At 38.6% G+C, this 24,458-nt stretch overlaps 1 protein-coding gene and 1 long non-coding RNA gene across 3 annotated transcripts in view; one reads left to right on the top strand and one right to left on the bottom strand.

Moving 5' to 3' along the window:
• LOC6048428 overlaps nt 1-24,458 on the top strand; it is a 214,801-nt gene that overhangs the window by 71,885 nt on the left and 118,458 nt on the right. Inside the window, exon 1 of one of the 2 annotated variants that reach the window (XM_038251527.1) lies at nt 4,812-5,956. The exons of the other annotated variant lie outside the window; for it this stretch is intronic. The gene's annotated coding sequence lies outside the window, so the exon portion shown is untranslated. Of the gene's footprint in view, nt 1-4,811; nt 5,957-24,458 lie in introns of those variants that run through there. 2 annotated transcript variants of the gene reach the window in all.
• On the bottom strand, nt 2,669-3,345 carry LOC119766610. Its single transcript, XR_005277008.1, has 3 exons — nt 2,937-3,345; nt 2,809-2,876; nt 2,669-2,752 (listed from the first exon to the last, which is right to left on the bottom strand). It is a non-coding gene; the product is annotated as an uncharacterized LOC119766610 (long non-coding RNA).

Raw genomic sequence — 24,458 nt, 5'->3', positions numbered from 1 at the left:
TAGGAAAATTAGGAGACCATTTTTAATAGTAGTCATCTAATGACCATGGTCATGTGTTGCGACGTTTATAGGTAATCAAACGTCAAAATTACTCCCCACTAGAGGGCGCTGAAACTTGGGGTGATGTTTTCATTATAACCTACAGCGAGTAATTTGGTTTGAAATTTGAAATTGTTTTATTTCATCATAAAATCGACATTAATAGCAAATTATACCATTTTCAGGTAAGAAATAAGTAGCTTAATTGATATAAACGAAAATATGTTTGTGATGGCCGATTTAACCTGTTCATTATCTGATTCAAAATAAGGGAATGTTTTAATCAACCAAAACCTAACTAATCAATTGAGAATGTAGATTATTCAAGTGGACAAATATTCTTTAAAGTCACTTCTACCATAAAAGCAAAGCTCTGCTTGAAAAATGATAATTGGAATGATTTTCAAAATTTGCAATTTAACCTCATTCTCGCGTTTTCAATCCGGGTCTCAGAATTTTCAATGAAAAAGGAAACTTAGTTAAAAAAATCAAAAAGTCAATCGATAGAACTTTTTATTTCTTACCTCCTGTTAACTTTATTTTATTCCAAAAGATCAATTTTCTTTTAAAAAACCTTAAAATAGTTTTCACTCGCCTTTGCACTTATCGCGCAAAAACGTAAACGTAACCTTGCACCAAAGTTCTCCTACTCGAATGTAGGTGGCGAATCGAGTTTTTAGCTTTGGTTTTGGGGGCCTATAGGGCCATGTTATATTTTTTTGTTTTATTTGATATTTTTCTGAATAAATGAGATTACTACTTTGACTAAAACATCTAAAATTCTACATCACTGAAATCAATTTCAACAGTGAACTCACAATGTTGCCACTTTAGAATTAGAAACATTCTGGATTACTTTTTCAAAACCACCAATGCGCCATGGGTTTCCTGTGTTTATAGAACCTTTTAAAAAAGTAAGCGAGCAATGTTCTTACTTTCAATTAGGAACGTTCAAGTTACCAACTTTGCATTTTTTCAAACATTCATCTGTTCGTTTATTCATGCTCTGTGTTAAATATATGATTCTACCGTGCATTGTTTCGTTATATTCTTTATAATTTTATTGAAACTTTTTGTCATTTAACCTTTTCTGCCGAATGATTTTTCTGCCATTTAAAACATTCTGCCATTCAGTTTTCTGGCAAATGATTTTCTGGCGAATGACATTTTCTGGCATATGAAAATTCGGCTTTTTGAACTTTTCGGGCATTTAACCCATTCTGGCATTTGATTTTCTGCCGTTTGGTTTTCTGGCAAACAACATTCTTGCAAATGACATTCGGGCCTTCGGCCCGACCCCGGATTTCACAACTAAAAAAAATACTTTGATGTTAGTTCGCTTATTTCTAGCACTCTTTAAACGACACGTACCGGCGCTGCAACGTCACCAATTTTTTTCACTTTTTCTGTCTCGTATGATATCAAAATCATTCAAAAACTTGGTTATAATTACAAATTAGGATTATGTATTGAATTTTCTATTACACAGAAAAAAAATGATGGTAATATTCATCAGGAAATGATGACAGATTTTGTGTCAAAAAAAAAAAAAAAAAATGATAAATTTTACCCCAGAAAATGATGAATTTTCATCAGTTTTTGATGAATATTCATCAGGTTCACATTTTTACACATTTTTAAGTAATATTACTGTAGCCGTTGCGATTCGATCGGTTGCAAACGGTGCAGCTTATGCGCCACTCCCGTGAGGGAGACTGCCCGCCATGTTAAATTTGCCCGGTTTGAGACTCTCGAAGAGGTGCTCGGTTGAACTTCTTCCCAGGGAAGAAGCAAGATCGAATCGGCCAGCGTACCAAAGTGACCCACAAGAACGGTACGGAAAGCTCAGCCTCCCGAAAAAGCTCCTCAGAAATCCGCCAGTATAGGACCCCCCGTGCCCGTATGAATCATCATGGGTAGTACCGACACCCGCCACCAGAGAACTTCACGAAGCATGGGAGATACGCAGAACTTTTGCATTGGGGAGGAAAGGACTGGGAACGGACCCTAAAGTGACGGAAGCAGCGCTCCGGATCGACCAAAAAAACTAACACGTGAGCTCATTTTAACTGCAGGGACTTTTATTGAACTCCAAAATAATCACTCATAATTTAGTTGGCAGGGAATCAAAAAGAGGTGCTCGTTTATTGGACTAGTCTAACATTGGTGTATTTCATTCATTGTTTCTGTTCTAGTGTCTAGACATCTCCCTACTGTGTGCGTTTGCTCTCCCTACTGTCTACTCTTCGTTCTTCTGTTACCCCGTGCTTTTGTGCTTAGCTCCTCAACCTCAAATCTTCAGCTCGTCAGCTGGAACAGCTGATCGCTGACGTCACCGGCAGTCAAGCGGACTGCGGCAGACAAAAGGCACTAGAGTGCGATTTCGTGGACGTGTGGGGCGTGTCAATAAAGGCCGTCACACTCCGAGCGCATTGCAACGCGCGCTTAAACAAAATGGACGCCCTCCATCAAAATGGCGTCCGCTCTACGGCCGCAGCAAGAACGGAAAAACGTTCGTGACGTCTTCCGGGCCAGCACGTGGGCGGATGGAACCGCTTCAAGACGAGATGTTGACGGCTCGTCTCTTCTGGCGATGTAGCGTGTGCCAGGTCAAAACTTGTCCCACACACGATGCGGGGCGGTGGTGGACGCGCGCTCGATCTCCTACTGGTGCTGCTTTGCTGGTAGGGCGAAAGGAAGCGAAGCCTTCGAACTTCGCGAATGAGGTTAGCACATGCACGGGGATAATCGCACGGGGTAACGGTTTACCTGATCTCTAGCTAGGCCGCGCACTAGGCTCACTATTTCGCACACTCACAATTCTAACTCGACGAGATCTAGGGGGAGAAGTTAGAATTTAAGACCTAACCGGAAACACTACCACGCCACTTTCAAACCTCAGGACTGGAAAAAAAGGGAACCCGGGATAAAAGTCCGCGCACTCCACACTTCACAAAGGTCTGGGACAAAGTGAACGAGTACTAGGTTCCTCAGAACGGGGAAAGTGGCCCCAGACGTACTTTTGGTACGCCGTTTCCCGGAGATTGCCTCGGGCTTCTTCGGATCTTTAAAGATCTGAGTTCCCGTCTCACTCTAGCGGTCGGCAATGGCTCTGACCGTCCCTTTCCGTCTTCCCGAAGGATTCAACATATGAGCGACCTCCGCGAGATTCTCTCTCCAGGTCTTAAACCGGTAACGAAAGTTACCAACGATCGTGAGGGCTAACATCACCTACATTGATTACCGTGGTAACGGAGATCAAATTACATTTAAAGACGAACGGAAAAACCAAAATAAATAAATAAATAAATGCTAACAAGTGCAACTGTTACATTACTCAAAAAAAGAGGTAATATTCAACCTACCAAATTTTCAACATTCCAAAATTCAACTTTTTTTTCTGTGTAGTAGTGACTCTGGAAAACTAGAGAACTTTTTATTTCTCACATTGATTACTCCGTGACGTTGCAAGGGAGGTTTCACAAAAAATAATAACTGATAAAGCTGCGATTGAAGATTGGACCAATACAAAAACGATTAAATATTTAAAATGTTAGACCTAATATTTTGTAAAACTTACTTAAATAAAAGTCAGGTTGTCTTTCACGAATAATATTGCTCGGAGTGTATTCACATCAACATTAGTCGATTAAGATAATCAGTAGGGCGACAAAAAAAAAATGAAAATTTTTGGAAATCTGAAGAGATACCCCCTGGATCGATTCTTTAGGCAATAATAAGTTACTGAGCCAATTTTGAGTCAAATCGGTTAAGGCTAAGGGGTCGCTTTTTATCGATGAAGTTTATATGGGGAAAATCGCTAAAGTGTATGGGGAAAAACATCGCTTCAGGATTTTGGCAGCAGGTGGCGCAGGTCTCGCCCAAAATTGTCCAAGTGTGAGATTCTTGTAGGAAATTTAATTTCCTGCAACTTTGTCGAAGGGTGCAAGTAGATCCGAGTTGATCCTGATGAGTTATTAGCAATGCGATGAAAAGAAATTGGCTTATATACTTGAAAGAATATATGGGGTGTATAAGAAGTACATAAGAAAATAATTTTTAACTAGAAAAATCATCAAAAATCAGGATCAACTCGGATCGTTTTGCAACCTTCGACAAAGTTGTAGGAAATTAAATTTCCTACAAGAATCTCACTCTTGGAAAATTTTGGGCGAGACCCGCGCCACCTGGCAGAAAAATATTAAAACGATGTATGCAGAAAACATTTTTGCGATTTTCCCCATATAAACTTCAACGGTACCCCTACCCCGGTACCCCGGCGACCCCTTAACCTTTACCGATTTGGCTCAAAATTTGCACAGATACTTATTTTTGCCTAAGGAATCGAATCAGAGGGTATCCCTGATGTATTTTTTTTTATTGTCACCCTAATGATCAGCCAAAATCAATCTCAATTCACTGAACATCAAATTCGTATTTTACGTAAAAATTCGGCCGAATAAAAATCCGGGCGTTAAAAATCCGTACGGCAAGGTTAAAATCAGTAATGTTGGCAGCCTTAATAATGGGACTCTATAAAAAAAAGAAATTTTTGATCATCAATGCATAAAATTTTTAAGTGACATCCCTATATTTTGCGATCGCCGGTTTTCTAGATCTTTTCCACTCTCCCTCGTTCGTTATCAAACTTCTCAGTCCCGTCGTCGTTTCACTCTCCGTTAAGGCTTCACTCATTCTCTCCAATCTCCATCTCAACCCATTCGCTCGATCGCTCGCGCGATCACTCTCTGTTTACTTCGATCGTCCGTCGCGGAAGCACGCACCTTTGCTGCTTGCCACTCAAAGAAAGTTCTCTCGCAACGTGTTGCTCTGCGCTCTCTCGCGCATGCTGCTTTCTCCCGCGTTGTTGTCACTCAAACTGTTGCTGCAATCGACGGCGCGGTGTTGACGACGCGCTCTGTTTTCAGTCCGCGGCCGAATCGCGTAACGGAACGTTGTTTCTCGTCTGTGGAGTTGGAGTTTGAAGTCGGAGTTGTAGAAGCTTCAGGTGAATTGCGTGGAGTAGCAGGTTGTTGCTGAAAAAGCGGGTTGCGAATTTTTGTGTGGACGTGTTGATCAAGTGTTGATGCAGATATCTGGTTCAAGGTTTCCCATAGTAGTAAATCGGTGACCACTAAACAGTGTACAAAACGATGCGCGTTTTGTGACGGTTCGATGCACTTGGGGTTCGCGCGGTAAATCACGACGACGGATGATCATGAAGATTGATGAGTTGCTGCGGCGTTGAGCGAAGATCCGTAGAGTGGTGGTTTCAGTGTGGTCATACGGCACCGTAATTGAATTAAGAAAAAAAGAGGAGCGTTTTCATAAATTCCAGCCGTGCTTATTAGTGCAAGGAAAACGGATTTTTCGTGCCCGTCAGAGCCACCTTTCGACGGAGAGGGAAGCGGCGTTTGAAGTGGTGATCTTGAAGACGAGAGATCCAGAGGTGGATATCATTTGAAGTGCTCGCGCATAGACACCACATGGTCCCCTTTCCCAAGTGGAAGACCCAGAAAACGGCGGATCGGTGGTCGCTCGAGAAGGTGTTTCTATGTCGACTCTCCCGCGATCTTCGGGAGTACATAGCACCTTGCCAGCAGCAGTAACAACAACAACAGTTAATTCATAAAGTGGAAGATTATTAGTTTTACTTATGTACACGATCGTGCTCGGATGGTCCATAAAAGAATCGTGAAGAAATAGCCAAGAGTGGTGAAGACAAGAAGAAATTCGAAAAAAAAGAGTTCGTTACAACTCCCGACCGAGTCGTAAACAAGTTTATTAAAACTAAATTATTTATTCGGAAAGCAAAGCATTTCCCAACCCCGCGTTGGGACTGATCGGACTACACACTGGCTGCCACTACCATCCACCGGACCTCGATCATTTCGGCGACAGTGGATCGTCACTCAAGGTACGGTACGGAGTTTTATATTGTACGTTTCTTTCAAAGGTACACGCCGCGCGGCATTTCAGAACGTGCCGTAGACATTGTTGCCAGCGATTTTTTGCACTTTTGGTGCCATTAAAAACATATCTGCCAACAATGCCAGGCGATTCGAAGAAGAAGATCAACAAAAACAAAACGTGCAGTATGGGATTTGACAGCGCGCATTTGCCGAAAGTGCGGCGCGTCGTTCCGAGGCTGGTTTGCCGCGTGTCTTTCTCGGGAATACGGGCAATAACCTCAAAAAAGCAAAAATTGCTCGCAAAACAACCCCGCGAAAAGGCCTTATTTTCCGCCTCATTTCAGTTCACTTCTGTTGTTGATTTTAATGCCTTTTGATTGGCAGACATGCTCGCAAAAAAAAAATTGCTGTGTTGCATATCTTCGCTGGCTTTTTCGAAGCTCCTCCAAGTTTCGTGCGTTTAATTGGCTCTCAGGGCGTTCGAGGAGGGAGCTTCCTGATTGTTTTGTTACTGAGCGGTGTGTGTGTGTGTTGGGTGTACTCACCCACACGGTTACTGAAAATCGCACTTTTGGGAGTTCAGAAATCGCACTTTTGACAGTTCGCTTAAACGAACTAAAAAAAGTGTGATTTCGCGAACTCGAAAAATGGTAAAAATCGCCAAAAAACGAGTTCAGTTAAGCGAACTCCCAAAAGTGCGATTTTGGACTTAGCGAAATTTTTGAATTTCGTTTGAAACGTTTCGTTTTAAATATTTATTGTTAGTTTGTTTTTGCGCTCCGGAGCTTCGGGTTGATTTTCAAGTAAGTAAAATTGACCGGATTACCGGACAAGAATGTAAGAAGAATCCGTCGACGGATTACGGCACAAGGTTTTGCAGGAGGAATCCGTCCACCGGCGGATTGTTGGCGAAAAGGTTCGGTCCACCGGTGGACGGATTACGGCACAAGGACGCAAGAGGAATCCGTCCGCCGGTGGACAGATGGCATTCCAATGTTGGCGAAAAAGTTTCGGTCCACCGGTGGACGAATTACTGGGCAAGGACGCATGAGGAATCCGTCCGCCGGATTAGCAAGAGAATTCTTTCCACCGGTGGACAGGTTTCGGCAAAGATGGGATGAGCTATCATATAGGCGTTGGATGTATTTTTATGTTTTAAACTATGTTTGACTTTTTTTTTTTTTGGATATTACAGAAAAATACGAATACTCTGCAAGACCTCACTTTCCGAAGATTATTTCGATTCCAGCTTTGGGTCAGACTGGCCGGAACGACAACATCGCCGCATCACAGGTGTGCGACGCGGTTCGCTGAACCGCTTTTTCTTTCGTATGATTTTTATCACCATCTGCGATGGATCCCTCCCTACTAAGTAGGCGTTCCGGACTCCCTACGAAGTACGCGTTCTGGACTCGACCACCCTCAAACTGGTAAAACTTATTCTTGATTAAGTTTATCTGTAACTAACCTTTTTTTCTTTTAGGTCAACTCGGACATTCCCGGAAAACCGGAAAAACATCTGAACGCTATCTGGACGGCAGCCCAGCAGTTGGACGCCACGTTCAGCGTGGCAGCCGTGTTGGGATTAATCTGGAAGATCCGAGCTATGATCTGAAGCTGGTGGGAAGTCAGAGAAGTGTGCACCGGTCCCACAAGGTCGTGTGGAGTCGGCTGGATTTTGGTACGGCCACGAACCCGAACGGGGTCATTGTCGGTGGTTTCGAAGGTGGCGTCATCCAGGTTTACAGCGCTTCGAAGCTTTTGTCCGGGGAGAATGCGCTGATGGCCCAACAGGTCAATCACAACGGAGCGGTGCGCAGTATGGACTTCAATCCGTACCAGAATAAACTGTTGGTCTCGGGAGCGTCGGAGTCGGAAATCTACATCTGGGATCTGAACAACACGGTGGCGTCGATGACCCCAGGAACGAAGGCGCAACCGTTTGAGGATGTTCAGGGTCTCACGTGAACTCACAGAAACGACTGGCCATGGCGGATCGGGAGCGGAGCTCCGAAACCGCTTCCTTTCGTCCTCCGGTCCAAATCCGTACTACGAGGCGGCCACCGTGCAGCAGCGACAAAACCACAGCGAAGAAATGAACCAAAAACCTGGCAGCAGTACGGCGCGCAAGAAATCCTATCAAACCTCGCTGATCGGGTGTCTGAACTTTCTGGATAATCTTATCGTGATCAGGTGCGCCGACGGGCGGCTCGAGTTTTAGGAGAGCATCACCGGCAACTTCAAGGTAAGCTCGTAGATCTCAAGTCGTGTTGGCAGCTAACTGAGGTGCGTTTGTTTCAGGGCATTCACGAGAGTACACTCGCAAGAACGAGGTCACCAACATCAAGCTGACTGGGGACAAGGTGGTGGCGGCCCGGCTCAGCAGCCGCATCGACTTCCTGCGGCTCGAAACGTACACCAAGAGTCGGCAGATCGACTGGGGATTTTCGTCCGCGTACCGGCGCAGTAAGTTTTATCAACTCAATTCCAAGGATCAATTTTAACAACTTTCAAAATTTCCAGCGCACATTCGCACCGGTTCGCCGGGTAGCTTAAGCATATTCCAGCAGCCGAACGGTCCGGCCAGAGTTCATCACGCCTCGGAGGAGGAGCTGCGCGGCATCCAGGAGGTCCACCACCAGGGGCACCAGAACCGGAACCGTCATGACCGGCAGCATGGACCACACGGTGTAGTTGTCGTGAAGGAGAGTTACCAGCTGCAGTTTACGCTGCACAGTCACCTCGTGTCGTGGCCCGTTCGAGCCGCTGAATCCCAGCTGGATGTGACCTCGGTCGAGGACTACCGCAAGATGCGCGAGTACGAGCAGGAAAAGTTCCTGAGCATGGTCAAGCAGGTCAAGAACGCCGGAGCAACGCTCGCAATCTGACAGAGGGGATTCGACGAAGAGGCGAACCAATTACTGCTGCGTCAAGAAATGCCGGCCGTTCGCTGTCCCATTCTGTGGTCCCGAAATCGTACTGATCCCCATCGCCACCAGCGGCAGAATCGTGCCTCGCTTGGGCTAAACTACACACAGGAAGTGGAACTGGTAACCGGAACTCGCCTGTTGTCGTCATCGTGCTTCCGGCCGTTGGCACTGAACCTAAAAATCAGCGGAGTCACGCGATCCTACCCGGTGCATTAACTCCAAAATCCATACTTTTTTATAAATGTCTTAGTTTTTAGAGTAAAAATAATAAAATAAAAATAGCGCAGTGTTGTTAATTTATTTTAAACTTTGATTGTTTTTATTTCAATCCCAAAAGAGAAATCCAAAAGCGCCCGAAGATAGGCAACCTCTAAACCTGTGAAATATTTCCCCAGCTCGAACTCGGCAAATCATGAAAATCATGATTTTGCCAGTTCGACCCACTTTACCAAAAAAAGTGTTATCCGAGTTGAACTCCAAAAATCATGATAATTACCATTTTTTTGGTTTTATTTGGTAAGCGTGCATATGGGTGGATTCTTTGTTGATTTGGTAGTGAGGGGGTTACAGGGGGGTATGCGCAATTCGCGCAATGAAGGCGCCCAACTCGGCGGGAAAGGTAAATAATTAGGGGGTTTATGTACGCACGGACGTATGCGGGGTGTATGGAGGTGTACAGAGAGTTGAGCCTTGTTTTTACGACGACGGCGTTTGGGCTGTATGTTTTGGGTTTACGACGCTTGAGTCAGCTGGGCTCGATTGGTTGGGGGGAGTAGTTTCCGGAAATATGATTGCGAAATGCTTCTGCGAATTCTTTTAATGGTATTTCTGGGTTCAAAATTCTGATTACAGAGTTCCAGACTCGTTTAATGGATATTGGATAAACCTATTATGTATTTAGAAAAATCAGTTTGTTCAATATTTTCATGAATGTTAGCAAAAAAAAAAAACTACGAAGGTTTCATTTTAAGATACATTCTAATAAGTAATAAAAGACAAATGCGGAACAACATAAAAGCACATTCAACCTGATCAATTTGTTATGCAAGGTCAAAATCCAAACTAAAAACAAGTGATTGTAGTCATATCAAAAAAAATAACCGTTCTCATGATATGTTGAAAAAAAATATACATGAAAGGTAGACTAATTCTAATGACACCAAACATGCTCTAAAGTGATTTAGAATTTTTGAATCCAAACTGGCGGGCAAAATGGCAGTGATGCAATATCATCAACTTTAACAGTTTGCTAAAACGCTCAACCAAACCACAATCATCAACTTCTCAAATTTAACTAAACTTTGTTCGCAGAACTCGAATTTTCATAAGATACCTAAAATGTTTGAAAATAAAAAAAAATACGATATTTTTTTTTGTTCATCATTCGATTATCCGAAGTTCCATGCAAAACTTCAGATGATCGTAACTTCGGATAATCGAGTTTAGGCTGTTTATCATCACCGCCATTTTGATTTTTTTAAATAACTTTAGGGTAGTTTAGGGGACATATTTACAATTTTCGATCATCGAAAAGTATTGGATAAAAAAAAACTTTTAATATTATGTGTTTCTGCCAACGTTTGGAAAAAAAACAACATTTTATTAGAATTAATGATTGATTGAATGATTGAAGGGGAGTTAAGTTTTTGCGTAGATTGAAAGTTTCTTTATTAAAAAAAAACACGGAGGAAAATAAAAAAAACTTTAATAAATATTGGTGATGAAAGGCTCAACCAAATAAAATGAGAAGAATCGAAGGGGATGAAGTTAGTCCAAATCCAAATTTTAAGACAAGAGGTTTATTAAAAAGTGCTTACAGAAACTTATTTGTAAAAGCTTTACTTTCTAAATCTCAAATATATTTCTTGAGATTTTTCTAAAAAAATAAAACATAGAAAAATCAATTTTTCTTCAACAAGCATTATATTAAAGAAGGTAGATTTGGTATGGTAAAATATCTTGTTGATTGCAAACACATTTTAACAATCGTGTTTTGCATCAACCTTTCCCAGTTTTTTTAAAAGCATTAAAAAATATGTAGAACGTCTTTGTTTATTTTTTTGGAGTTTGGCTTCTCTCTGAAACAGATTCTATAGGTATAATTGAAATTGAAAGAACCATTTAAAAGTTCCATAAAGAGAAAAACGCAGTTTCTATTTAATCTCACGATTTTAGTAAATTCTGCAGCTAAAAACAAAATCAAAATATATTACTCAAATTTGAACAATTTACTCGAATATTTTTTTAAGCATTCTGAGTTTCTTCAATAAATTACGAATTTCTTAATTTCACAAATCTTCGAATAAATTTAGCAGAAAAATATCGCGCATAAAAGGCCGATTATTAGACTGCCCCTGATCACATAAATGTCCCATATGCATTTTCATCGATTTCGAGTTATTGATGCAGTTTGATTCAAAATTGTGTGCTCTTTCAAAAGAGCCTATAACATCCAGTACTTTGTTCTAGAAATCAGGAGGAAATCCAGTTTTTTCGCGAAAACTTAACACGTAGCCTTATGTATGGGACAAACTTCAAATGCGTTTTTCTCAGCTAGCTGTTTTTGCATATGGGACATTTATGCGAACATGGGCAGTAGAGACATTATCGAAAATCATGATTCAAAGTTTAGTTTTGAAGTTAAGCCGGAAATTTTTCCAAATTTAATACGATTTTTACCATGATTTTAAAATGCTTAATTCAGTATTTTTTAATTTTGTCAAATATTTATTTTTTTCACATACCGGAGATGGAATTTGGGGAAATACTCATTTGTTTATAAGGTTAATAATTTGGTCCTACCACATTTTTATTGATTTTTTTTTACAAATTGTTTTGCAAACCTACTTACACTATTTCAGTTGAAACCACCATTAAGTAGCTGTTATTTAAAAGTAAAGTGCTGATGGGTCAGCATTTGGTGCTTGAAAGAATTACATGATGTTCCTCATCTCAAAATTCAATTTTTCGCTAGTGAACTTCTATCGGCCATAGAAGTGAAAGGACTAACTTTTAAAAGAACATTGAATTTTATTTCAAGTTTATGTCCCCAGCAGTCAAATGACAAAAAAAAAATTCTAAAAGTTTACATTTTCACGAAATAAACAAATTAAATAGATCTATGGTTTTTCTCAAAAAAAATTTCCCTAAAAAAGCAAATGTATCTCCCTGGAACAGAACTGCTAAATTCTAATAAAAACACAAATTGAATTGAAATTGAAAACAAATCAAATAGGTAGTAAATAATTTTGAATGTAATGTAAAACGTTTATTTTTGTATTTTTAATTTGAAAGTGCACTTTGCCTTTTGACATTTTTTAATTTATGGTCAACAGATCAGAAAATCACGTAACTTTAAAAAAAATCACTGGTTTATTGATATTTTGCGATTTTTTTTAACGTAGCACTAGTAAAATTATGTATACAGCAGTTTGTAAACCTCTTTCTATTATATTTTTTTTAATTATGAGGCTAAACAATTGAAATTTAGTTTTATCGACTAAAAAAAGCTGAGGGACAGAAACTTTGAATACAAATGTACTAGCCTTTATTGATTAGAGCAATTCCAGCTCAAATCAGGAATTTTTCTGGTACTTTTGTACCCGACCCTCTCCGATTTCAATGAAACTTTGTAGACATGTTATCCTAGGCCTATATAAGCCATTTTTGTGTATATGGAGCCAATAGTACTCGAAAACCACATTTGAGAAAAGCGTAAGGTATTTAAATATTTTTGTATTTTGTAATTTAAAAATTACTGTATCTCGAAGCCGTTGCGTCGTATCAAAAAGTGGTCAAAGACAAACTTGTAGGAAATTGGACGGGCTTTCTGAAAAAAATACACTGAAACAAAAATACACGCCACATCTATGAGATTTTTTGATTTTTAAGTATAAAACTTAAATTTAAAGGTGATGTCACGATTTTTTTTCGTTCAAAATTTTTGAGGGAATAGCCTAAAATGTTACCAAAAGACTGACGAAAAATGCAGGATGGTATGTCTCTCCTAAAAAAATACAAAAATCATTTACTAAAACAGTTTCTTTGCAAAGTGGTCTAAACGTAAATTTTTTTAAAAACCGGTAGTGGCATTCGATTCCCCAGACAATTTTACATAAAAGTCTCCATATTGACCATTGTCCTAAGTCCAATCCTTGGGAAGATACAGCGGTTTTAAAAATAAAAATGTTGAAAAATCGGGTTTTTTGGTGGTTTTTGGCAATTTCTATATGACAGACTTGGTTTTTCAGTCTCGTAAATATTTTAACCGGAAAGCTCGTCCAATTTCCCATAAGTTTGCCTTTATATACACAAAAATGGCTTATATAGGCTTAGGATAACATGTCTACAAAGTTTCATTGAAATCGGAGAGGGTCGGGTACAAAAGTACCAGAAAAATTCCTGATTTGAGCTGGAATTGCTCTATATTTCGATTTGTTGTTTTTATTTTAAAAATAACAGGTCATTATTCCATGTTTAACTGTACAGTGTACACTAGAGTGCCCAGAATATGAGACTTTTTCTAATGACCTCGCTCCACAAGTTGAATATTGTTTCTTGAGCTATTTTTTAGGACTCTGGGCCAAATATGAGCAAATTCGATCAACATTTACCCTTTGATACTCGGAGGTGAAATTTGTATGGAAAAATCGATTTTTTTTTTTGGAAAACCCAATTTTCTAATGGTTAGGTCTGCACGGTGCGCTACTCCCAAGTAACATTTTTTCCCAGGAGTTCTACAAGAGCTCTTCAAGATAGCTACAGCATAGCAGTTTGGACCGCGGTAGGATAAAATTCTCTTCAAAACTTCTTCAGGAGTTTGGAAGAGTACTTGAAGGGAGTTTTATCCTACCGCGGTCCAAACTGCTATGCTGTAGCTATCTTGAAGAGCTCTTGTAGAAATCTGGAAAAATCTGGAAATCTGAGATTCTCATTGGAAATTTAATGTTCTACAACTTTGTAGAACATATCAAAGCTGTAAAACTTGACCCTGAAAAGTTATTAGCGAAGTAAGTAAAAGTATTTTTTTTTTATGATAAACATTTTTTTCACTAACTTTAGGGTCGGTTTTCAATATGTCCCAATTTCGCCCAAAATTTGCACACATGCTTAAAATAACCCAAAAAACCGTTTTCCGCTGGTAAAGCAGGGGATCATTTTTTCTGGGCACCCTACTGTACATCTGCAAATGTTGAATTGTTTTAATGGTCCAATAAATTTCTGGGTGATTTTGAAACCGCTTTGAGTCAAGACCAAAAAGCCAAAAAGCAAATAAATCACCTTTTAAAAAAAAATCCACAATGTTGTAGTGAAATCGATGTCCGTCAAATAATCCAGGAATAGATTATGTAAGTTTCTTAACAGAATCAAGTTCTGTTTCAAGTGTTTTCCACTTTATTAATTATTAATATTGACGGAAGTTGTTATGTGTTGCGGATTTTTGTTTTTCTAGAGATTTAGATGAGTATTTAAAAAAATGAATACTGTTTTTCAAAGCCCGTGCAGATGTCTTAACATTGCCACTTGAAATCAGTTCCAATTATCTAAACCTCAAAGAAATTGACTGACCATCTCCAGTACGTAACCAGCTAATTGATTTCTGTCACGCCAAAAAAATCATCTAAAACTTCCGCCTGACTAATGGAATCAATATTTTCGCAAACCGGAACCATCCACATTACTCAAGCTTTCCAAACCCAAGACGAAAAATGCTGCTCACAAAACCAAAAATCAATCGCGACATAGTCAATCCATCCATCTTCCAACCAAAAATCTCGAAATCAAGCCGCCGCTGCTGCCACCGTCAAATTTCGCATTGTTTTTGTTTTATTGGCCGCCGCCCCATTATCAAGTGGCCAAGGTTAAGCCCGACTTACCGAGTGGATAAATCATAAAGCACACACACCATTAATGGGGGCTCGCGAAATAAACCGTGCAGAGGTGAAAGGTAAATCGCGAACGAATTGGACTGCTTGTGTTTATGGCAAGTGGCCGAAGTTCGTGGCCGGCGGCGGCGGCGCAGGTCAATTGATCACGCTTCGGTGCGCGGCCACTGCGCTGGTATTACTTTGTGTGTGAATGTGAGCCTCCTATCCGCGCAGAAAGGTCATATTTTGGAAGCACTTTGGCAACTACCGCCAAGCGGATTGCAATTGTGTTTTAAAAGAAGTTGGTTTTGACAGAAATGTGAGGATGTCATAAAGCAGGTTGTTCTTAGATTGTGGTAATCTAAAGCTTAAATGGCTTTCACAACTTGAGACAACGTAATAATCTTTATTTCTCAAAAGTTTTATTTTAAATACTTTTCAATTGGTCAAGGAGGTGAAACAAAACTATGTATTTCTAAACTTTTGCCTTCCTTACTGAGGTAAGGCTATAATCATGCTCGAAAAATGAACTATTGAAAAACAGCTCGTAGACCTATATTCATGTATACCTATCGACTCGGAATCGAAAACTGAACAAATGTGTGTGTGTGTGTGTGTGTGTGTGTGTGTGTGTGTGTGTGTGTGTGTGTGTGTGTGTGTGTGTGTATGTGTGTGTATGTGTGTGCGTATTCCCCTTGGTACTCAAAACTCTTGCCACGTTTTCTCGGCACTGGCTGGTCCGATTTGAGTCAAACAAGTTGCATTCGATCCGTTTTGGTGCCCCTTACTGCGCTATTGAATTGTTTGAAGATCCAAAAAGAAGTTCAAAAGTTACGTATAAAAAAGTGTCAGAGTTGATGCCGGATCTTACTTATCTATATGAAAACTATGTCCGGATCCATCATCCGACCCATCGTTGGTTAGGCAATCGAAAAACCTTTCCAATGAGTCCAAAACATTGAAGATCTGGCAACCCTGTCTCGAGATATGACCACTTAAGTGATATTTATGTACTTTTTTGATGCCAGTTCTCACTTATCTGTATGAAAACTATATCCAGATCTATCATTCAACCTAGCATTGGATAGGAAATCAAAAAATCTTTCAAACGAGTCTGAAATATTGAAGATCTGGCAACCCTGTATCAAGTTATGACCACTGATGTGATATTTATGAAGATCTGGCAACCCTGTCTCAAGTTATGACCGCTTAAGTGATATTTGTGTATTTTTTAATTGAGAAATAGATGGAATTTGAGTTCAAACCCATCATATCACCAAATGTTGGTAAGAAGTGAGGAAGGCACCAACCACATAGGTGGATTAAATTAGTTTTTTCTCAACATTTGTTTAATTTTATTTCAGAGTTGTAAGTTGCAAAAAATTACATTAATTTCTTTCAATTCCTAAGAGTTTATTTTTGTTTAATAAACTTTTTAGATATTGAATTTTGGCCTGATTTTTCAGAGCTCTTTTTCTGAAAATTTTTGGCCCGTGAATCATTTCCATCCAGCCCTTGAAAATTGCTCAATGACTGGCCATAAAGATCCCGATAAAATATTGACAATGTACTTTTTTTAATGCAATGGAACAGCTTTTGAAGCTGATGTTGAAAGCAATTTTTCAGGTTTAAAAAATATTGTCTGAATTGATGCCATGTATTTCCTTTCAAAGCTATTTTAGGAGGAGAGTGAGGAAAAATAAAAAAAAAATACTAGATTTCAAATTTCAAGATAAATTTCAATGTTTTTTTCATAGATAAATTGCTACTGTCTTAAATTTAATCGATTCAATGAATAGTTTTAGCAATTTTTCTAGTTTGTTTTCTTTTATTTATTTTTGTCAGGCTTAAATGCATATAAGTCACAAAACAAAAAAAAGTCAAATAATCGTAACAAAATATAGAAATAATTAAGCTAATAAACATGTTTTATGTGCAAAACTTTCTAATTTATGTTTTTTCTTCCTGTTTTTTTTATTCTGGAGGTTATTTTGATTTTGCATTGGCATTAAGAATAACGAAAATGCAAAATGAAGAAAGCACAAATCTTGAGTTTTGTCGTATAAGCCATAATAATTGTTCTGCATACAATTATGCAAAAAAATAAATAAAATTACGCTTCCGAAATAAATTTACATTTAAAGCAAAGATTTTAAAATGTGAAAGATGGTTTTAATATTTTAAACTTTTAGCTTTTTATTATTTTGCTATTTTTAATATATGTCAAATTATTATCATGAAAAGGAAGAAATAAGATTTGTGATAATATTCATAATTGGCCATTTATGTGTACTTTGTATTTTAAATTTCTGATCATCGCATTTTTTTTTTTTGTAGCATAATTGTGCATAGAATATTTAAGAAATATTTATTCAATCATATGAATAATGAAAAATTAGCAAAGTAAAATATTTTGATTAGAAAAGTTAGAAAATTTCAACAATTAAGTTTGTACTTAATCTTTGTCGAAACACAAAATAATCAATAATCAGACATTAACAAAGGCCAAATTCCATTAAAAAATCGGAGGACACAATATGCTTGGTATTTTTAGTCGAATAGGGCAGTTTCAGGATTTTCTCAAATTTTAATTTTTGAGTCATAGATTGAAAAAAATACCATTAGTTTTTAATATGCAATTTTGTTTTACAGTAGCACAACTGTAACAAAGTAGAAAGCATTTCGTGATATTCTCTGTTTCAAAATTTTTAAAATTAGGCTTGAAACTATTATTTTTTATGCAATGAAGTAGAAACATCTTTTATTTATAATTTAAATTGCACCCTCGAACTTTCGACAATCTCTAATAAATCAAAATGAACGATTGTGGCTTCAATCAGCTGGCGAATCAGCTCAGGTGGATTCGACTTGGACCCAAATCCTCTCCTTGATCCGCCAAGTGCGCGTGATCGATGAGCTAAAATGAGCTTGGAAAAGCTCTTGAAAGCACAGACAAAGCAATAAATCAATGCTTTCACGTCAGTCAGTTCGGCGGCCAGCAATGAATCGAAAACCCACCTCAAACCCAGTTCTGCTGGGGTAATGAAATGATTTCAGCCCGAAATGAAACGACCGGCAGACCTATTTGGAAAATTGTGCATGTAATTGGGGCGATTTAGTGCAACCAGCGGCACCATGAGATGAATGAGGGGAAAACCGCAGAAAAATTTGGGTGATCACTCGCGGGAGGGTGGCCACCAGTCAAGGTTCGATGGCTTGGGAGAGAACAAGCATCTTTGGGCTAACCTTGGTGGTTGGTGGGGTGTTTTTGGGTAATTTTATGTTTAGTTGTTCGACCTTTACCGAAGGTTCGAACTTTGAAGCATGTAATTAAATGGTGTTTTGGTACAGTACAAAACTCTGCCGTATGTTTTCATGTTGAAATAAAAGATTATTATTTCATACGTGGATGGAACTTCATTAAATAGTGTTTAATAACTGTGGCAACCGGAATATTTTTCTCATGTCACCAACCTCGTATGGGATATAACTGTATCTTACAAATGATAACTTCGTGGTCACAACATCCTTGTCCTGGAGCCCTATTTAAGTCGTTGAACTGCTTGCTGAACTAGCCGTGATTAAGAAGCTTATGATTTTTTCTCCGCTACTTCCAGCACAATCCAACCCGCTCACCTAAGAGGCTTATTTTGTTTGCAATTACCTGCCTCACCCCAGCCATCACGGTAAACTCCCGGAAGATCCCCCTGGCAGTGCAGTGCGTTTCGCAAACCAATGCAACCTCATTGGGGTGGGCAAATTAGATGCAACAATTATTGCACTCCAGTTCGCATAAGCAATCGAACAAGTTCACTTACTTGCATCATCGCCTCCTCGGTGGGCGCTGGCTCTTGCCATTTTCTTCAATTTTCCCTACCCACCACCCAAAGGGGGGTGGTGGGACACCCCACGTGTGTGTGTGTTGAAACCACGGGGAGGGAGGTCGATAATGGAGGTTCGACTGATGATTATTATTACCATAGCGAAAAAAAAACCCGAAGCACCGCAGCGCAGGTGGTGTAACGAACCAATCCAACCTGCCAAGTTTTGGCGCAATATGGTAGGCCAAAATTGATTTGTTGAACCCTCGGCGCCGTCAACGCCTCATCACCGCCTGCGGTGGCAGGCCTTTGGAAATCGCGTTATCCTCGTTCGGATGGGCTGTAAAACTATGTGACGAAACCGATATGGCCAACCCTGGTGAGCGGTTATTGTTCCAAAAACTGGTGCATTGCACATGGGCTCAATTGCACCTGCTTGTCATCCACCGTGCAAAAATGGCTCAACTTAGCACGTCGTAAAACGCTGAGTGATTTTCTCGATGGGTACAGAGAAACCCTGGTGGTGCGATAATTTTTAGTTATGATGGATCGACGAAATCTGCGACAAATTTTATGCATTTTTTTTTTAAACTTTTAACAATTCGAAAATACTGAATTGACACCAATCAAAAGCTATCTCAAAATAATTAGCTGCCATTTATTGAATTATATCAAAACAAGAATGGTATCTCAAAATTAAATTTTTCGGTTGTGAACGAAAGTCAAATCGCGAATACGAGCTCCAGTTTTCCCTTTTTTATTTGATGGCGTACTCATAATTCCTAAAACACATATTTTCAATCGAAAAAGTAAAAAGTAGTTTCAAAACCTCTACTAGTTTCCGTTACTCAACTGTAAAAATATGGAGAACTTTTCATTAGAAATGAAATCTAAAGTTCTTTTACAGCTGCAATGACCCAGAAAGGTAGCTCTTTACGTTTTTTTTCGCATTTTTTGCATTTCTAATTTTTGATTTGAATGAAACTTTGTCCATGCATTCATCATGACAAAAGAAGTCATTTTACATCATTAGTTTTTCCAACAAGTTTCCATTCAATGTTGGGGGCAGGGCAAACAAAATCGGTATTACATTCTGTATCCTGAAGAGGATTTCCGTATCGATTTGGTGTCTTCGGCAAGTTGTAAATTATTATCAGGATTTTCAGAAAAAAAATCACGGAAAAAGAATCCCATTTTTTTTCTCAAATTGTTATCAGTTAAATCCCAATATATTTTTTTTATTTTCAATTTTTAATATTTTACAGAGGACTTAATAGGACATCTTTTTAGCCATAGTGCGTGATAGTGCAAAACTTGGTTTAGGAGGTATGAATTAAAAAAAAGTTTTTTGGAGTATATCGAAAATCTGGACAAAAAAATAACTAAAAATCTTGTTTTCAAGCAAAACCTAATTCACAATTTCTTAATAAAATTCATCGTTTTCAAATTATAGCTATCATTGGGTCAAATTTGTCATTTTTTTTTTGTTTTTTTTTTGGTTTAAAAAATAATTCTTGAAAGAAAAGCTCAACCAAAAAAATATTTATCAAAAGCTGACAAAATTTGCTTTAATTTTAAATTTGTTTTTCTCTTTTAAATTTTGAAAATCAGGCAGTTAGTTTCTGAGATACAGCCTCACAATGATTTTAAATCGATGAAAATGAATTTCTCTTAGTTGTCACCTAATTATCCTGTAATTTAAAACAGACTATATCTCGAAAACTGTTGGTCCGATTAACAATGTTAAAAATTGAAACTTTTTCCAAATTTTCTGATCTTTTCAATAAAAATATTTCAAAAACTATATTTTTTGGTCAAAAAATGAAATAAAGAAAAATATGTGTTTCAGTCATTTACAAAAATTAAACTTGATTTTAAAAAGCTTCAATTGTGAACATTGAAATCCGGTCCAATTCAAAAGTTTTCGAGATATCGTCATTTGAAAATTACAGGCTAATGAAATGACACTTAGAGAAATTAATTCTCATTGATTTGAATTCTTTGTGAGCTATATCTCATCAGAAATAGATTGCCCAATTTTCAAAGTTCCAGAGAAAAATATATTGGATATTTTCTCAGCCTTTCAAAACTACTTTTTTAGTGATGCTTTTCCTACAAGAATTATATTTCAACTCAAAAAAACATGAAGAAATTATACCTAAAACAAGCTTTACCTTGAAAACGGATGGTCCATTTTTAGTTTAAAACAATTTTGTTTCTTTTCAAAATTCCGTGTTATTTGTAACTTTGCAGGATTGTTTTTTAGATTGTAACAATGTTCAATGCAAAGCTCCCACTTAAGGGGTTACATACATGTAGAAAATCAAAAATTTGGTATTACAGAAAATTCAATGAATCCACCATAAAATGATTTTAAATCACTCCTGAAAGTTTCATGAAAATATTTCTAGACTGAACTGAGTTAGAGACGATTTAAGCGCAAAGCGAACTGTCAAACTTTGTGAACGTTTTTCTCTAAACACCGAGTTGATTTACGGGTGCCACGATATCTCGAGATTGGATGGGCCAAATTGGCTGAAATTTGGGGTGAAGACGCTAAAGATATTTCCCGTGTGCATGACGAAGCCCGATTTTGAAATTTTGCTTTTTAAAAAAATACAAAAATCAAAAACTGACGATTTTTTATATGAAAAAAATCAAAAATATTTTTATCTTTTTTTTAAATAAACTTTTTGAAGATCGGGCTTCGTCATGCACACAGGACCGGTTTAAAATTTTGAGCCGATTTGGTCAAAGCAGTGTAGAGATATCGTGGCACCCGTTTTTAGAATTAGCTAACTTCAAATAGCTATATCTCGGTAATGATACAACCAATAGTCTTCAAATTTGTTTTGACAATAGATAAAACTGTATATTTTCATGCCCTGAAAACAGATTTTGAAAAAGTTTAAATGTATGCTCATACCAAACTCTGACATTTTTGCCCATTTACATGTATGTAAACCCTTAATCCGACATGTTCTCAAGAATAGTTAAATCAAAAGTTGCTAGTTGTAGTTAGTTATCACAACCTAAGAATGTTAAAGAGTTTTTGGATTCACATTGGTCCAGATGCTGGAAAACACCTACAAAAAAAACAAGCAACAGGAAAAAATAGTGTTTTTTGGAAATTACTCAAAACGCACTAAACATTTAAATGGTGAAATCTCAGCAACTATTGGTACGATTTTCAAAGTCTATAATAAAACCTACGCGAAACTTCCAGTTCTTTCTGATATGAATACTAGTAATACTCTTCAATAAAACTTGAAAAAAGGCCCGAATTGTGAAATAAGGCCTGTTTTAAATGTTTGTCGTGCTTCTATGATGTTGATGGTTTTTAAACGAACGTTTCATTTTTTAACATTAAAAATCGGATCAATGGTTAAATGTCTCAGTGCTGCTAAGCTTGCTAGATAGATAGACAAGACAGCACAGTTGCTGAGATATCGGCAATAAAAAACATTCATTTTTTGTGGCTGTATTCCAGACATTCTTCAAAGTTTTTTAGACAAATTTATAAAAATAAAATCCTATGGCCTTTTTGGTCAGAGAGAAGGTAAACAAACAGTTTTTTTGAGGATGAATCATTTGCGAAAATTGTCTAAACCATAATTTGAATTGACCACCATTTTGCCAAAAAATTGGGTCTAATTATTTTGGACAAAGAACTTCAAAGTTTGAGCCTTTGATTTGGATCCTGCTGGATTGACGTGGATCAACGTGGATTTCAAAACAAAATGAAACATTTGTTCTTAATCACTTATGCATCACTTACCTTTGTCAAACCATCTAGGTTTCACTGTAACATTTCCAAGAGGATAATTACCCTATGAGTGACGCATTTTGTGATCTGCACCAACCCGCTGAAAAACGGCTCAAAGCTTCTTCTTAACGCACAGCTGCAGCTGATCCGTCACTTCTTCAACGAGCCAAAACAGAACCGCTTCTCGGGCACACCTGATGCGTGAAATGGCACGTCCTCTTCCGACCCGGAAAAGCGAAGTTTGCCATGGTGCAATGATTGAACGGAAGTTTTTAAGGGGTGAATTAGATTGGCCGCTGGTAAGTGGGCTAATTAGGCCACCGAGGGGCGATTAGCTGATAGAAGAATTGACCATTTAGGGTAGTGCGTTGTGGCCTCTGGTTTTGAGGTCAAAGTGGGTCCATTGTAATTGAGTGATTTTGGAATCATTTCCTCGAACTGCAGTTTTGTTTGTCGTGCTCTGTGAATGGAAAATTAATGTTCCGAGGATTTGAACTTGGCTCCTTTCAAATTTACATTGTGTTGAAATCAGTACAGCAGTTTTTTTCTGAATCAAAGGTGATTAAATTTAACTCTTTTTTTTTTTGAAATTAAATATGTCTTTATTGAATAATCTTATAATAATTACATTTCTTTTACATGCTAAGTGGTATGGCCTAATGCTCTTCATCTTTGTTGTATTTTTCGTTTTATTATAACCTGGTCACATTTATTTTATTTACTTCAAATTGTTTTACATTATTGCATTGAATCGAATACATTTGGGTAAAAAAGAAAAAAAATCACTTTAACAACTAATCCTAACTTAAAACTAAAAAAAAAAAAATCATTGAAACACTCAAAATCACTAGAACGAGTAAACTACGAACTGTATTTTAAGATGATTGCTCCAAGCGTTCTTACTTGTTCCTGGCGAGTTTTGCAACCACGCAGTGTTGTTGTCATCTCGATGAAAATGTTCAAAAGTTCTTGTGGTGAAAACAGGTCACTACTGCCTTCACCCGTTGATGTTGGTTGGTTTTCCCTCGGTTGCTGACTGAAGCCTGGAGGTGTTGTATTCTCTGCAACTCTTTGCCGCTGATTCAACGGCAATGGCTGCAGATTTGGAACCACTTGAACAGATCCTGCTACTGGCGACGCCAAAGCAGGAAAATCCACGTCCGTGTATGCTGGTGGTGTTTTTCGACGATTTGGTTGGTGCCTCGTCGTCGCTTGCTGCCGAATTTTTACAAACTCAGCACGTTTTGGGCAGCTCCGATTCTTGGTAGAATGGTCGCCGCCGCAATTGAAGCATTTAGCTTCGATGTTCTCGTTGATTGTTTCGCATGCTTGAGTTTTGTGCTCACCTCCGCAGGTTGCACAACGACTCTTGATGAAACAGTTCCTTCCACCATGCCCAAACTGCAAGCAGTTCGAACATTGTGTCACGTCACGGTGAACTGGTCGATAACGTTCCCAAGTCACAATGATGTTGAAAATTGCCCGAACTGCTTTCAGCTCAGACGGCGTTGTCGATCCTTTCTCGAGATGAACCAGGTACAGTTGATCACGATACTTGATTTCCTTGTTGTGTCTCGTCATCTTGAAGACTTCGATCACGTTCAACTTAAGAGTTTTGAGCTCTTCTTTCAGCACACTCACATCCATGTCGTACAGGCCACGGAGGACCTGTTTCATGGGGCGTTTACCTGGATCGTCATGGCTGTAGTATTCAATCTTTGTGTTGTTCAGGAAATCCCGAACGTAGTTGTAATCCTTTCTGGTAGGTAGCAGAATTTTGAGTCCATCAGCACACAAGCGAATGGAAGCTCGTAAAGCACCAGATTTGATAAACCCGGTCAGCCACTTTCGCACCGAATCCGATGACGATGTTTTCACAAAAATGGGTGGCAACTTTTCCCGTCGTTCAAATTCTTCCTTCTCGCTCACGTCCACAGGGAGGGTAGCGAACTGGTTTCCAGACGAATTTTGAGCGTCCTTGCTCAAACTGCCTGGCTTTGCAGATAGCGCTTCGGCATTCTTTAGCTTCTTCAAATCTGCCGATCCTGCTGGTGAGGACCGCCTCTTTTTCTTGCCGTGAGGCATTTTAGCACTTTTTAAGCACTTTTCAGGAGCTGATATCC

The sequence above is a fragment of the Culex quinquefasciatus genome, chromosome 2 (assembly GCF_015732765.1).
Source record: "Culex quinquefasciatus strain JHB chromosome 2, VPISU_Cqui_1.0_pri_paternal, whole genome shotgun sequence".
Lineage (NCBI taxonomy): Eukaryota > Metazoa > Arthropoda > Insecta > Diptera > Culicidae > Culex > Culex quinquefasciatus.
The sequence above is the reverse complement of the archived record's forward strand: the minus strand, read 5'-3'. Positions and strand labels throughout refer to the sequence as shown.